The sequence below is a fragment of the Microtus pennsylvanicus genome, chromosome 4 (genome assembly GCF_037038515.1).
Source record: "Microtus pennsylvanicus isolate mMicPen1 chromosome 4, mMicPen1.hap1, whole genome shotgun sequence".
NCBI classification, from domain to species: domain Eukaryota; kingdom Metazoa; phylum Chordata; class Mammalia; order Rodentia; family Cricetidae; genus Microtus; species Microtus pennsylvanicus.
The window spans coordinates 105,581,561-105,592,359 of record NC_134582.1 but is presented as its reverse complement, the minus strand read 5'-3'; positions in this window follow the sequence as shown (position 1 = coordinate 105,592,359).

The window sequence follows — 10,799 nt, the reverse complement described above, 5'->3', positions numbered from 1 at the left end:
GCCCAGACTTGAAATAATCACTAATCACACAGAAACTATATTAATTACAACACTGCTTAGCCAATCCCTTAGTCATATTGATAACTAGCTCTTATAACTTAAATTAACTCATTTCAATTATTTTGTATTCTACCACGAGGTTCATGGTTTACAGGTAAGGTTCCGCATCTTTCTCCTTTGACAGCTACATGGGATCTCCCTGACTCTGCCTACTCTCTCGCTATATCTCTTCCAGCCTGACTATATTCTGCCCTGTCATAGGCCCAGGCAGTTTCTTTATTCATATACAGAAGGACTTCACACACCACCTATATACTTTATGTAGCAGATTGGCTCTGTCACAACACCCAAGCAACAGCCCATGTCTGCACATGAACAAACCACATCTACTTTGCACTCTCAAGAGCAGGTGTTGCACCCTGGAGCAGAAGGGGGAGGCTTGTGAGGGACTTTCCAAGCTCATGTACCATCAGTCTGACATGTAGACAAAAGGTGTCTGTACTGTGGAAGCTCCTACGGAGAAGTGTGTCCCCACCACCCGCAGTTTCAGGGAAAGAGATGGCTTTCTTGCTTCACTCTGGTTAGGTTGCCTTCTCAGTTACTCATGAACCTACTCATGCCTTTTATCATAGGAAGTCTCAGTTCTTCCTAAGATACAAACCAAACAGGGATGTAACATCCAATTGATCTTGATTTGATTTGTTTTCTATAAAAGCAGTGAAATATGCCATGAGCTGAAAGTTTGTATTCTCCTTACACATCCATGCTACAATCTGAGACCCCAAAACATCTGGGCTGGAGTTCTAATCCTGCAAATACATAGTACAGTCCTAACCTCAAAACATCTATGCCGCCATCCTAGTTCCCACATATTCATGCAGTAGTCCTACCCCAGAACAACCAAGCTACAGTCCAAATCCTTAAGACATCCACCGTATATTCCTAACCCAGAAGACATCACTGTAACGATCCTAATCCCCAAATATTCATGCTATGGTGCTAATCCCTTAAAACATCAACGCTATAATCCGAATCCGCCCAAATGATAATATCAGGCACCTGACCTTTGGGAGAAATTTGAGCCATGAAAGCAAAACCTGTGAGCACGTAAAAGATGAGCCTAAAAGACACAGGCGGTCTGGCAATGTGGCTCCGTTGGCTAAGGGCTTGTCTAGTGCACTCAGTCTCTCCAAGCTTGAGTCTCAGGACCGCATAAACCAGGTGGGTGCCGCAGGCCTGTAGTCCCAGCACATGGGAGGTAGAGGGAGGAGGTTCAGGACTCTAAAAGTCACCCCCGGCTTCGTGAAGAGTCGAAAAACACAAGACCCTGAGACAACAACAAAAAAGAATTAATTGGAAGATTTGCAGCCAATAAAGTGCAAGCAGAAAGGCCCATTACTTAGGACTGAAACTTTAAACTAAGGTGGGAGCCAGACATGGTGGTCCAAGTTTATAAATTATGACGGTGGAGAGCAGAAAGATCTCGGGTTCAAGGTCAGCTTGAGCTTCATCCAAGAACTTGCCTTTAGAAAAAAAGAAAAGAAAGAAAAGAAAAAGAAATATCTTTGGAATGTGCTATTTGAATCCTGAAGAATGGGACTCTTTGAGAGTATATGTGTGACTGCACAGTTAGCCCGGAGAGCACCGTAGATCCTTGTGTTCAAATGGAGTCTCAAAACCTAATGCTAACATCTCACTTAAACAACAGAAAAAGCAAGGTGTTGGACAATGTTTTGTTTGTTTGGTTGGTTAGTTTTGTTTGTTTTTTTGCTGGGATACAGTCAATTTAAAAAAAAAAAACTGATTGCAAGTTTCAGCTTCAACAGTAGAGGGTGCTATGAGGACAGGCGCGCCAGGATTTTGATCCGATCTTCTAAGGTCTGCAGTTCCCGATGACCTAATTGCACCGGCTCCTCTGCAAAGGCCACTACTGTGGTGCCTGTGCCCCAGTGCCTGGCGGTGGTGCTAGAGTGCGGAAACCGAGAGCCACTGCAAGATAGTAAAGCCCAACTATGGACCCACTTTTTAGGAAGAGTGGCTCTCAAGATCCCCGGGGGGCCAACCAGAGGTTCGCAGACACTGTGACACAGGACTTCACATCCCCACGCCCTCTCCATTCCTGTCAGTAGTTACCATGACAGCCTCTTTGCTTGGTCTGTTTTCTGCAGCCCTAAGCACTTGTATTTTCCTAAAACGTTAACACTGTATTTTCATGCAAACTGGGGTTTTGTGGGAGACAGTTTGATGCGGCTTCCTATAAAGCACTTTAAGGCTTAGACTCTTAATATTGGCAGTCAAGTTACAACAAACTTTTTTTAAAAAAAAAAAAGCTTAATTATAGTTCTTTTTTTCAAGTCTAAAAGATATGTCTAACATTTTGCCTTCAATGTGTTGAGACATTACTTGGCCTTTAAATAATTTAATGTAAGTTGGTATTTGCACCAATTAGATGTCAGTTCCCTCTAAGACTTTGTCCAGGTGAATGAACAGGTGTGTTTTCTAGAATTAAAAAAAAAATTGGAAACAATTTTTACTGGGTAGGATGAACAGTAGTCTATTCCCTTATAAAAATCACAGAGATCCACCTGCCTGCCTCTGCCTCCCTCTTATGTGCTAGGTTAAATGCTCGGGACACCATGCCTGGCCTGTTTATCCATTCAGAACATTCTTTAGGAGGCACTGCATTTATGAGAGTGGCAACTTACAGTTTTAAGTGCACTGTGATAGGAGAGTAGCCAGTTGGAAGACTTGACTGCACCATAGCCAAGCCATTGATTCAAGAAGCGAAGGGCATTCTGAGCGCAGTCAATAGGAGCCTGCCCTGGGATTTCTCAGACTTAAAACTTGAGTGTAGCTCAAGTTCTCCCCTTTGTGAAAACTGAGATTTCAGAAGTGGCAGCCGATCTGTTCACGTTCTCTTGGGAAGGATAGGAAGTAGAAGCAGACGGTAAAAATGTGAGTCTGGAGACTTGACACTGTGTTGGGAGAGGAGATTTAGCCCTCGTTTTCTGGGGCATGTTTATCTGTGTTGTCTCTCCTTCTGTGCTCTTTCAGCCTCCCCATTTCCACCTTTGCTCTCCTAAAGACATTTGCATCAACCCGTCTTTAAGATTGGCCTGAGTGAGACAAATGAGAAATCAAGAAAGCACACACACACACACAAAAAGCCTGGGGTCTCTGAGAGAGACTCTGAAACTCAGCATGTTTCTTACATACAGTTGAAGGAGAGGGTGGTGAGCTGATCTTGGTAGGATCTCTAGGGAGCGATCCCCACTACAGTCACCAGGGAGGGGAAAGTTGTGGATGTTACTTTCTACACGCGCTGTTTTAGAGCTAAAGATTGACTGTTCATCACCATCAGGACCTGAACCAGGGGAAGGGCTTACCATTCCCCCATGGATAAGGTGTCAGCATTCACATGTGTCTGAGTCACGGGGTCCTTGACATGCCCAAGTTCATGTCATGAATGCTCATTTATGTATGTGTATGCTCACTCCCCAAAACATTTCATCTGGATTTCTATCATTTATAAGCACAGATCTGACAAGGAGAAGCCACACCTAATAAGGACAATAAAAACATAACTTTGCAGTGTAGAGGCCAGTAAATATGTTTGACCCCTAGTTCTTCCTTACTGGCTGACCTCAACAGAGGTCAAGGATACCCTTTGTCCTGATTTAGCAGTAAGGAAGAAGAAGGGAAAAAAGGCAACCTGGATAGATAAGGCAAGAATCAACACATACTAATTTAAACTGAGACCTTTAATACAAATACTGGAACTTGAAAGGAACAAAGCCAATCCCGAGGCAAACTTCTCGTCTTCATGAAGGTAGCATAGAGCAAAGATGAAGACAAGAAGTAGGAGAAGGAAGAGGCAAAGAAAAATAATGGGGAGGGATGGAGAGGGAGGAATAAGTGGAGGAGGAATAAATGGTGTTACACACGTTTAACCTCAGTGCTAGGGAAACAGAGGCAGGCAGATCTGTGTGGGTTCAAGGCCAGCCTCAACTGCATAGTGTGTTTCAGTCCTGTCTCCCCCATAAATTTAGACGAGAAGCGGGGTGGGTGGTTAGGGAATGAAGAGATGAATTATCCTTTGCATTTTTCTTTAAGTACTGAACTAAAATCTACCTTTGTTTGAAGAGATTCACACTGGTACTAATAAGTGTTTCGTGGTCTGGGGAGAAAGCTCGGGAGATAAAATCTTTGCTGTGCAAACATGAGGACCTGAAACTTAGGTGAAAATTGAAGGCTTAGTGTTCTGTGTTTGTAATCCCAGCACTGGAAAGGATGAGGTGAATGAATCCCTGAGGTTTGCTGTCGACCAACGTAGCCTACTGGGCAAGTTCCAGGCCAGTGAGAAGCCTTGTCTCAAAAACAAGGTGGACAATGTATCCTGGGTAGTTTTATGTCAACTTGACACAAGCTAGAGTCTTTTAGGAAGAAAGAATATCAACTGAAAAACTGCCACCAGACTGCAGAGATGACTTAGTGTTGCAAGGGACAAGTCCAAGCAGGTAGCCTCTGGGGGAGGGGCGATCAATGGCATAGGTTTTACATATAAAGCAAAAACTGACTTCTTCACTAAGGGGATTGGTTAGGCCTCTTACACCCCTTCCCGGGATTCAGGGGTGCTGCCTATCTGGAATGCTGTGTTGTCTTTCTCCCATTGGTCCAGGTTGTCATGACATTAGCGGTCTCCAGGCCTCACAGCAGACTTTTGGTTGGCTCATAGGGAAGTTTCTAATGCTTATGGTCCACTTTCCCCAGCAGACTGTTAGCCTCCTGCAGTGAAGAGCACTGTTGCTCTTCCTGAGGACCCTGCTTCAATCCCTAGCCCTGGAACTCCATTTCCAGGGGACCTGGACTCTGCAGGCATTGGATTTGCAGCACATGCTGTATAGACATACATGCAGGCAATGCACTCATTTACATAAAATAAATAAATTTACAAAAGGAGAAAAAAAGTGCCTCCACAAGATTTGCCTGTAGGTAAGTCTGTAGTGCATTTTCTCAATTACTGATTGATGTGTACTTAGGGAGGGCCCAGCTCACTACGGGCAGTGCCACTCTTGGGCAGATAGTTCCAGGATGCTATGAGAAAGCAAGCTGAGCAAGTACCATGGGAACAAAACAGTAGGGTTCAGTTCCTGCCTTCAGGTTCCTGCCATGCCTGAGTTCCTGCCCCGACTTCTGTCAGTGATGGCCTATTATTACCTAGAAATGTATCAAAATAAACCCTCCAGGTTACTTTTGGTAATGATGTTTTATCACAGTAATAGAAACCCTAACTCAGATACATTGTTTGAAGAATATAATTCAAGATTGATCTCTGGCCTACACACACACACACACACACACACACACACACCACACCACACCACACCACACCTGCACACACATGTTCTAAAGAAGAGCAGAGTATCCCTGATTCAATATACTAACATATTTTTCACTCCATCCAGCAGCACAGACCACTTTTACCCTCTTCTCTCAAGGCATGCCTTTAGTGTCAGTAAAATCACTAACTCACACCTAAGTTTTAGTTGACCTCTAAGTTGTAGAATATATGCGTCTATTCAGCAGCTCGGGCTCCCAAAATCAACGAGCAAGGTCAACTCAATAGCATCAAGAATAGAACACCAAAATTAACAGAAAGAGTATGCCCACAAATGAAAAAAAAACATTAATATAAATTCTTCAATTTATGAATTCTGTCAGGAGAGATGACACACACCATCAATTCTAGCACTTGAGTGGCAGAGACAAACAGACTTCTGTGAATTTGAGGCCAGCCTGGTCTACAGCTGGTGGCACACAATGAGACCCTGCTTCAAAATAAATAAATAATTAAACTTACGAACACCATCAAAAATACTTGTTGATATGCTTAAAACATATAGGTTTTCTATACACATATACACACAAGCAACACTAATTGAATTCATTAGGATATAAAAACAAGAAAAAGACATGATAGATATTGGGAGGGGGACATGCTGGGGGGAGGTCCAGGGGGAGCTGGAAGTGGGAAATGATTAGTGAATATGCCTGTCTTGCACTGTATGCATGAATGAAGTTCTCAAAGGAGGGATGGAGGAAAGGAAGAGAGAGGAGGTCGTATTTGACAGTTATGAAATCTTTCTACATTGCACATACCAACTTGGTTTTGTTCACAGTTCTATCTGGAAACACTTAGTGGCTCCACCTATAAGTGCACCCCTAATGTTGTCTATATCGTCTCTAAAGAGTGTATTTGTCACAAGTGGTTTTCTTTTCTGTTCTGTGTCCATTATCTCCAATACTGTGTGGTTTTACAGCTTTAGCTGAAAATTTCTTGGTCACCAGCATCCTTTGCCTTGAAACTGTCACTCGCACCAGAAGACGGCAAGTTTAAAGAGAGGTGTGGTGTCCTTTCTGTGTAGAAATCCAGCACAAGATTGAACATGTGTGCATAAGAGAAAATGCAAACAGCATTTTGCTCAGTTGATAGGAAGCAAAATAGCAGAGATGGCTTCCCACTACGAGCAGTCTGGCAACCAGCAAATGACCAGATGATGTTAGGTTTGTGACCCATGTCCATGACCCAATTCGTCATGAAGAACAAGAGGCAAAATAAGAGTTTAACTTGACCACTGAGACAAGAGCATTTGCCAGAATCTTAACGAGGACGTAGGTGCTGAGTAAAGATGACATAGCATTTGGATTTGTGGCTTAAATTCAAAAGTTCCAGGGAATGTCCACTGTCATTGAGCTAAGCCTCTGTGTCAAGCTTCAAATTGCTCGGTATAGTTGGATCATTTGAGCATGACTGGACTTGGTGACATTTAGAGAGTGCACAGGAACTGTCCTTCCTCTGTCAGGGCTTGGCCTGGTGCTCTAGACTGGAGATAACGGGTTTTGTGGTTGCCTTAACTGTGTACTCACATCCTCTGAAATATTGAACAGAACTGGAGCCAGCATCCTGATGAGCTGTCGTATGTCATTATTAAGGACAATTGTTCACAAACTTAGGGAGACCACTCTGACTACTCAAATAAAAGGGGGAAATATGCAGTCTATTTGCTCTGAAGAGTCTCATACCACCACAGAGCAATTTCAGGGTCACCCAAGAGGAAAATATGTAATTTTTCAAAGGTCAGTATAACAATCTAAGTCAAGGAAATATTTCAATATACACTCAAGTGTTTGAAAACTAACTGTAGAGATGAGGCAAAGTTGGATATTTTTCAACATAGAAACATCTTGAGTCTCTTTTTGAAGTTAAACCAAGTAGAATGTTAAGCTCACATGGTTAAAATACATGAACATTTTAAAGTAAGGTTAAATATTAAATTATAAGACTCAGCCACATATTCCAGCTTGGTTAGAGTTAGAAACCCTTACATTCTAAAGTTGTTGATTATTTATCCCAGAGTACAGAGTTCTTTAAAAATGACTCAGGGAAAAATATTTTACACAGGAGGTGAAACTTGTAAGATTCCACAATGAACTCAGACTGTAGGGTGCTGGAATTGTGCATTTCCCAGGGAGCAGACCACCAAAGTCTATAAACCAGAAGCAACTTTATTAAAAGCACCATGGATGGGGAAACAGACAGACAAAAACGCTGCTAACTAGTTCGGGCCACAAAGAGATATTTGACTTTGTGACCCGGAGAAGGAGCTACAAGTGTCTTTTTACAGTCAAAGGTTATGCACAGGGCAGAGAGTATATATTGGGATTTACAGTGTTCGGGGCGTCTTGGCATCTTGGGAGTGCCAACTTGAGTTAGGGGTTTTACAGCCTCTGATTACAGGGCTTTAGTTTGAAATGTTTATATAGCCTGGGTCTGTTCTAACGTTGCTTTCATGTATCTGGGAGAATGTAGGACAAAGGGTCAGGTAGCTTGTTTTAAAGCCATTATCAGGCTATAAGCATATAATTTTTTATATTTCTGGGCTCTTCGAGACCTTTCTATACTTACAGTTCAGACGCACATATGGAATACGTCTGTACTTCTTTCTTTTGTAGAGAAAAGAAACACTCAAGAAAACTCTCGTTTCCCAAGACACAGACCTTTTGAATTATTGATCTCAGGGACAGATCCAGCAGCTCCAAGTCTTCAGTCAACAGCCCCCATTACTGAGAAGTGGTTTGTCCCCTTACCATACTTACAGTCAACACGAAATCAAAAGGATCTGTCCAGATTACAAAGTAGGACAAGACTTAGAGTCACAGTGGAGATGAACCACCAGAGCAGCTTAGTGCATGCAGAGCCCAGACTGTTTTCTGTGGCAGATCCTGACATTCACACTCAATGTGAGTCATAAACCGAGGGGCCTCCTGAAAGCCGAACACTCTCTACCTACAGAGTAAAGGGGGTTTGAAGCATCGCCTCACATGGGAGTCGAGGAGAAACACCCTCTTCACCAGCTTGGAAAGCAATGAGGATGTTTTGTACTTTCAAGGAACTGGCAGGAGTCAACCAGAGAAACGAGCCAGCTTGACTTCTGATGTGCTGCTGCAGGTGTTCCAAACCCATCCTCTGTGTTGGAAATCAGTGTTGGGGCACCACAGAAAGCAAGACATAGATCTCCCATATGATCCAGCTGTAAGACTTCCTGGGAATGTCTGAAGGGACTCTATATTCTACTATAGATCCACTTGCTCATCCACATTCATTGCTGCTCTGTTAACAGTAGTGCAGAAATGAAAAGAGCCTAGATGGCCATCAACTAATCAAAGCATAATAATGATATGATGCATATACCCAGTACAATATTATTTGCTGGAGACCCACTCCAGCGAGGTTCAGGTCTCAATGAGGCTGTGTGAAGTCCGAGGGGTGGGAAGCGGGGAGAGGGAAAGACTGGCAGAATCTGAGGGTGAATAAGGATGGATGACCATGCATTAATTGAAAAAAGGTAACAACTTTTTACTTTCAACAGTTTAGCCATGAGCAAGGCTGATAGCAGGCACAATGATTCAGGGACGAAAGTGGCCATTAACTTCATTATAGCATTTTTCCTGAGATTAAAAGTGCTAAGTTCAGCAAGTATGAAAATGTCTATTGCTCTCAAAGGCTCAGTAGCTCTACCAGGAGCCCTTGTACATCAGTGCAAGGGCCATAAGTTCCTCCTGCCTGGGATAAAGAAAACCAGTGTTTTTAGCAAGCAGGAACTTTCCTCAAGGTCCTGAGGGAATGGAAGCCCTTGTCCAAATGTCTGACCTTGGGAAAAAGGACTTCCTCTGGGGACCACACTTGACTACAGTTTAAGAGCCATTTTCCTTCCTCAAGGGGCACAATGCAGTGTTCTGTAGTTGTGTTCCTTTGTGTCTTAGTCTTATTCTACTGGGCCTATTTCCCTCATACGCTCCCCAAAAGAAAGTCTTCTTTTTCCAGGACACCATACCATTCTGATTCCTCTCCACTTATTAACTGAACTCTTGCCCTTAATGGCCTGGGTCTGGATTGTACCCTTCATCCTTGGAGTCAGTTAGTAAATCTCTAACTTTCCTATTCTTGGTGTAATCCGGAGCACACAACAGGGAATCTTGTGTGCAGAGACATCACACTATATGGTTCCTCGGTGGGGTTGGTTTTTTGCAAGAATTGTCTACAGAGGTATTTTCAGCTTTCAAAGTCCACACAAAATTTCCCAAAGGAAAAGGCATAAGGGAAGTCTCAAAACATACAGTGGGAATCACGAAAAGTCAAAGTGTAAGGGTGCTGAAGAATTGCAATCCCAGAAGTCAAAATGCTGGAACTGTGTGTGTCAAGCAGCCATGGTCAATGTGTGGTCCATGCCAATTATCGAACAAGAAAGAAAATAAAGCTATGAAATTAGAATATTAGCACATTTCTCAACCCTCATTAGAGAAGCTTCCTTTTACAGTATAAGGTGATTAACACAGGGACCCCCAACTGGTCGACATGTAGGCAATAAGAGACTGGTGTGCTCAGTTTTAAATGGTATCTCACCCCCTTGAACACAAGGCTCAGGGGGCATTGGAGAAGGGGCACAAAGAACGTAAGAGCCAGAGGTGGACATCTGCAACAAAACCATACTTGCCAAACACACAGTGCAGTTGTACACATGAGCTCACAGCATCTGTGACTGAAAACACAGACCTGAACAAGATCAAGCCAGCCGAAATACCACCATGATCAGGGAAAGAGCCCATGAAGCCCCGCCATGGTCAGGGAAGGAACTCATGAAGTCCCATCATAGTCAGGGAAGGAACCCATGAAGTCCCATCATAGTCAGGGAAGGAACCCACGAAGTCCCACCATAGTCAGGGAAGGAACCCATGAAGTCCCACCATAGTCAGGGAAGGAACCCATGAAGTCCCATCATAGTCAGGGAAGGAACCCATGAAGTCCCACCATAGTCAGGGAAGGAACCCATGAAGTCCCACCATAGTCAGGGAAGGAACCCATGAAGTCGCACCATAGTCAGGGAAGGAGCTCTCGAAGTTCCACCATGGCCAAGTAGCTATTGGCAATTAACAGCTGCTGGCATGTGAGAGGGTCAGTTTTTTTTTTTCAGGGATTTGACTCTGAAATGTTATCTAAGCTCTAGTAGATGGCAATAGTGGGAGACAGGGAAGGAACTGAAGGGAGAAATGAAGGTGATTTGATCAAAATGCATTATGTGTGTGTATGAAATTTTTAAGCACTTTTGTACATGAGTTAGAGAATTTCCCATTGTACATGATAGCAGGTATGCAAATTGAGAAACAAGTCATAGTATTATTTTTATGTAGCTTGTCAGCAAATATAGAAGTGGTTAAGGCAGGAAAGAAAACATAGAAAG